Source organism: Lotus japonicus, chromosome 2, assembly GCF_012489685.1.
Source record: "Lotus japonicus ecotype B-129 chromosome 2, LjGifu_v1.2".
Lineage (NCBI taxonomy): Eukaryota > Viridiplantae > Streptophyta > Magnoliopsida > Fabales > Fabaceae > Lotus > Lotus japonicus.
Window position 1 is genome coordinate 7,550,344 of NC_080042.1, and position 6,243 is coordinate 7,556,586.

Here is a 6,243-nt window from a genome sequence, read left to right on the forward strand (position 1 = left end):
CAATTAGGAGAAAACAAATGTGAACATAAAAAACCCACAAGGTTGTTCTGCACATACGCAGTCGCCTCTGGTCGGGATTATGAAGGAGTATGGATTAAGTTTTCTTCTATTCTCAGGTGCAACTACGTTTTTGACTTCAAAAGGGGAGTTATATCGATAATTTGTGGATAAGATCTCTCTATCAACCCAATTGAAACCTCCTAAGTGTGAAGGGGTCAAACTTTTGCTTCTTATGAGTAATGGAAGATGAATCTATGGAATTGGAGACATAAAGTTTATCAGAAGAAACTTCAATAAAGATGTTTTGAACCGACTCCTTCCAAAAGGATTTCGAATGGTAAAATAAGTAGCGTGCCAAGTTGGGAAGAATTGAGAACAGTCCTTTATCCAGTACAGAAAGATGGATCTTATCATAGTCATCAAGGAATTGCAAAAATTAAAGATAAGAAGGGAGAAAAGAAAGAAGATTTTCATGTTTGAAATCCTTTTCTTCAAAAGGACGAAAAGAACCATACGTGGGTTTAAAAAAGGAAAATCGGACAAAGTAGTTGAAGAGGTCACAAGGAAATAGGTTTGAGCGCGAAGTAAAACAAATAGAATCGAAGGCAAAAAAAGGGAAACCTTCAACCTTAACACCTTATCCCCATAACCCTTCAAACTTGAAGCACCCAACAACCCACCAATCCCAGATTTTTCATGCAAAACCTAGAACAGAGAAAGTAAAAAACTCAAACCTAAGAGCCCAGATATGAGATTTCTCACTTTGAACCCAGATCCAATACCTCAACCTTGAGGCAAACCCCAACTAGAAATCACATAGAATCGAAGGCAAAAAAAGGGAGAAGAAAAATAATCATGCAACCGACGCAGAGAAAGTAAACAAATAGTGACGATGAAATTGATGATGGACGACGACGAGGAACGATTTTAGGGTTAGCGATTTTGAGAAACCTCTCTCTTCGTCTTCTTATTCTCTCCAATCCGAGGTTTTTCCTATGATGAAGATTCGTTTGATCTCGTTCTCCCTCCTCTCCTTCCTCAACCGGTACCAATTTTACGCCTACAGATCGTGTAAGACCTTGAAATAAATAAGTAGCTTATTTATTTATTTTCGTTGTATTAATTAATTGAGTGTTTATGCTCTATTAATATTATGTTATTTTCCTAACTCGAATTTAATTGCGAATCATAGAAATTATTTAAAGGATAATTAATTTCAGAATATGTTTGATTATGACACTATAGTCAGTTTGAATGATAGCACGAGTCGTTTTCACACCCGACTATGGTTCAGAGTTTCCGAAAAATGCTATTTTCGCTACTAGAGCATCGTTTAAGATATAGTTCGAAAACGGAAATAGAATAAGAACCTTAGGGTATTTTTCCCTTGTATTCCATTACAAAACTTTCGACTGTAAGCTCGATAGTTTTCGCTTTACGAAAACTCGATAAAGTTAGACTTTATCTCTGCAAGGACTTGAGCAAGACCCTGAATAAAAGGTTTTTTCATTGGAAGCTTCTTCCGGAAATTCCACCCACGATGTCTTAATTCCTTCATTGCTAGAAATCTTTCTTATGAAGGAAGTTTTCTCATCCGATGTCAATTGTAAAAAGGAGTTCTGCGGCAGTTTTTGAAGCAAACAAACTATGTTTAAGTAATTTTCTCATTTTAAATGAGCTTTGAAATGAGTTTCGATATTTTATCGCCGAATACTCAATTTAAATCAGCAGATGAATGTACCAAAACAAACGGAACCACGAAATCTTACCTTTTCTTCTTTTTCCTCCTCCTATAAAAGGAGGAAAAACACAAAATCCTCATAAATACTAGAGATGAATGGCGTTGTTTGTTCATTCTTCGACCGTTCCTCGCGATTCAGTTGCATAGGATAGACACGGAGGTAAGGATCATTATCCATGCACCTTTTTCTTGTTTCCTATGTCTTTCTGTGCTCAAAGTTTGGAGTTTTTTTTACAAAATGTCATATTAGCTTCATTTCTTCTTTCAAATACCTTTTATACCTTCTATACACTTCATATTCATGATCCATGCGCTCAGATTCTCACGTGGTGCCGTAGATCCGAAATCTTAGCCAAAAACCCATTTTTGATCAACAGTTACTTTTTGATGCAAAAAGCCTTAACCTTGCTTAGCGTCTTTAGTATCAGTTGTTGATAAATGCGTTGTTTATAACTATTCAAAACTTATTCGAAAAATATCAACTATGAGTTTTTGAGCTTTTAAAGTGGACCAAAAGACCCTTATTCGCGTTTTAAGTCTCGTAATTGTTCCGAGTGTTTTCCTACCCAAGATATCACCTAAGAATACCTAGGAATTAAATTAGATTGAAGAAAAAATTCAGAAAGCCTTGTTTTGGATAGGTGGCCGAGACTTTTGAGCTTGATACTTGGAACAAAAATAAATTATGGGCAAGTTTGGCCTTAAGGTTATTGTAGCCCTTTAAGTAGTCGAAATTTTGGTGTTGGTTTCGTGTCTTTCCGAGTTTTGTAGCTCGAGCTATGCACGTTTTAGCGAGCAAAGGTCCTACTGCCCATGTGTGTGACCTTCAGTCCTTGTATGATTTTTCTGAAATCCTTACTTAAACTTTGGACTTGAAATTTTACTGGGGTTTAAGAGACTTGTTGTTGATCATGTAGTAAAAATATTATAATTTTTTGGGTTGGTTTCATGTGTCTAAAAATTTGTCCAAGAGGCTACACAGTTTTGAAGTTTGTTGAACAAAGTGTTATGTACTAAACTCGAATCGAGTCAAAACTTACCCATTCGAGGAAAATCTTCCATTCGTGCGTAAACCTCGAACTCAGAAGCTTCGAAAGTTTTTTCGGTTTCGATTAGTGTCATTAGATTGTATTGTTTCTTAGTGGCTAAGCAATAATATTTTACTTAAGGTTTGGTACGAGTTGAGCTGAGGAATGAGGTTTTGGAGCAAGCTGTGAGATTTCACAATGGAGGAGAACACCCCAGAGAACTTGCTGAGTTCAGGAACTTGATTTTGGATCGAACTGTGATGTTGAGCTAGAGGGAGAAATCCGAGGTAAGGGTAACTCAGTATAGAAGTGTCATTTGAGTCTTGCATGCTTTAACTAGACTGCTTGTGCTGGAGATGAAGGTGTTTAGTTTGATTGTAATTGGATTGAAATATTAGCATACTTTGCTATGTTGTATGCTTGCTGAATGTTTGAGGAATATTGTTTGTTTAATTGATTATCCTATTGTGTATATAACATGAACTGCTCAATAATTGTCTGACGAGAATTATGTAAGAATCTCCTTGTTGTTAATGTTGATTTGATAAGTTCGTATGCATGTTTGATTTGACTTATGCTTGTTGAAATTTGAAATGTTATTGTTATTTAAAGTGGCAATGTGGTGGTAATTTGTCCCACGTACGTGATTGTCCCATTCTCCGGAGTGTTATTATTATTAAAAGTAGCAATGTGACGGTAATTTGTCCCCCGTTATTGTTCCATTCTTCGGTAAGTTATTATTATTTAAAGTGGCATTGTGGTTGTAATTTTTCCCACGTGATTGTCCCATTCTTCGAAATGTTATTATTATTTAAAGTGGCAATGTGGTGGTAATTTGTCCCACGTGATTGTCTCATTCTTCAGAATGTTATTATTATTTGAAATGGTAATGTGGTGGTGATTGTCCCACGTGATTGTCCTGTCTTACGAGACGCTTTTAATTGATCCATCTTGGTAGTTGTTTATAGTTGCACTACAAGGTACTTATATTGGATTTTGTTGATATTTGGTTTAATTTTAGGTTGTTGGATGTGTTTTCATCTATCTTAAATTAAGGTGGTAGCTTACTTACCATTTTAGTACTAAATTCGAATAACATGTTTTTCTCTTTTATGTGAGGTGATTCCATGGAGTTAACCTTTTCTGTTTGCTACTTGTTATTTGGGCGCTTAACGCTATTAGGCAATGGAGACCCTTCGATGAAGCTTAACCTACGTACGAATCGGAGATGAGAACTTGAAGATCAATGGAAGGCTCGAAGAGTAGAGTCGAGTGTAAGGCTAGAACATTGGGATAAAGAGCTTGCCATTATTGGTTAAAGCTTGCATAATGATTTAATGATTTTATATTTGAGGTTTCGGGTAGGTTCCGATACATTGCTTTCCTGTGGTCCCCCAATGTGGAAATCGTAGGGAGTATATCAGATTTATGGTGTCATTGCACAATACCTTATTTGTTAAATCCGACTCTAATAGTTAGGTTTTGTATGTTGTAATCATTCATCCTTACCTTCAGGTACTTGCCTTGTTCAAGGCTGGACGTAAATATATCTGTAGTTGAGAGCATGCATGATATGTTTTGGAAATACTTTGAAAAGAAAAAAAATATACTCGTTTATATAAATCCAATTTGGAAATCCTTGCATATTTACTTTAGTAGGTTACTATTGTGACCCCTGAAAGTCGGGGCGTTACAGATCGAGCCCTTCATCATTTCCCAGATCACCGTTCAGGTCGCCACCCTCCCCCTTTCATCTCCACGCATTTAGATTTTTTTTCTATTAAATTGAGAACTTTAATCTTTAGGGTTTCTTTGAATTGTAGAGATTTGAGGTGGCTGGACAGAGATTGGGGATGGTGGTGGGGTTGCAAATTTGGGGTTATGGTGAGATGATGATGCTGAAAAGGGTTTAGATTTGAGTCACTCAGTCACATGTTGAGGATGAGATGATGATGTTGAGCTGGTGTAATTTTTGGTGGTGTTGTGATTGGTGGTGAAGGGAAGAAGATGGTAGGATTGAGAAAGGAAGAAGAAGAAGAAGAATGACGATGAAGATTTTTCTGGTCTGTGTTTTCTCTCTCCAATCAGCTTGCCACCTCACTTAATGGTGCCACATAGGCGTCTAACGTTAGAAAACTGACAGAACATGGACGAAAAACTGATTCTGCAACAGACGCCATAAGTGAGGGACTACGAAACCTAATAAATTCCTAGAGGGACAATTTTTGTCAAATCGTGAAACATTAGGGACCAAAAATTCTATTAAGCCTAACATTTTAGACTTTCAGCCACGCTGTTTACTTCAACGGATAGGAAAGTGTGACCTCAAAGCAGTATAGGTTACACTCTTAATCATATGCATATTTTTATGAAATTTTAAGTTTGAGTGTGAGAGAAGCCGTTGCATTTACTTTATAAAACACACTATGGAAAGAACCAAAAAGCACCATGGCTAAGTATAGTGCTCTTCATATTTGGAGAGGATTTATTGTTGAAAGCCTTTTGCTTGACTTTCATCAAGGCTTGTGCTTAGGATTATCATCGAGGTTGTACTCCCTCCGTTTCAATATAACTGTCCACTTAGTGAAGATGCACACAAATTAAGAATGCAATAAATTTTGTTAACTTTTTAAAACATTATATGCATTTTCCTATTTTACCCTATAAAATACATTATTATCTCTCATAATTTATTTTACCTATAGGCACATTATGTAGAAAAATATCAATTAATGCTTCATTGGAATTATAAGTGGATAGTTATTTTGAAACAAAAAATTTCTCTCTAAGTGGACAATTATTTAGAGACGGAGGGAGTAGCTCGAAAGACTTAAGGCTCGGGTCCTAAGGGCCCTTTGGTTGGCCAAGGCTTTGGCTAAGTATAGTGCTCTTCATATTTGGAGAGGCTTTCTTGTTGAATTTAACTTGTCGGCGCATCAGTTGCGTATTAAAAGAAACAAACAACTTTAGAGTGGCGCCCTCATTAAATATCTCCCCCTTTTAGTAGAGAAGAAAGTGTCCTCACTGCTATTTTATAGAAAACGTTTACTCAATGGTGGCCTTCCCTATCAATGTGTCACAGGGAAGGGATCACTCATTTACAACTTCCCCTTTCATAAAAGAATAAAGCATCAACCTATTGTTATATGTAAGACAAGGAACTGTCGTGGAAAATAAACTTATTTAATTTTATTCTTTTGTGCTTTTTATTTATATTAGTATAATTATGCGTGTAAGAAGTGAATGGATTAAATAAAAAGAGAAAATAATATTAATGACTCACTTAAGATGTAGTTATAATTCGAGGGATAAATTCTTGACGCCGCCAAATAATTTCGATCATGTTTTGAAATAATGGAAAACGACACCCCTACATAAAAAACCTAATTTTTACTCGAATATCATTTGAGCAGGAAATTGAAATTTTCCTTATCATTATGATGATGTGTTTAATTTTGAGAATTTTGGTTGTAA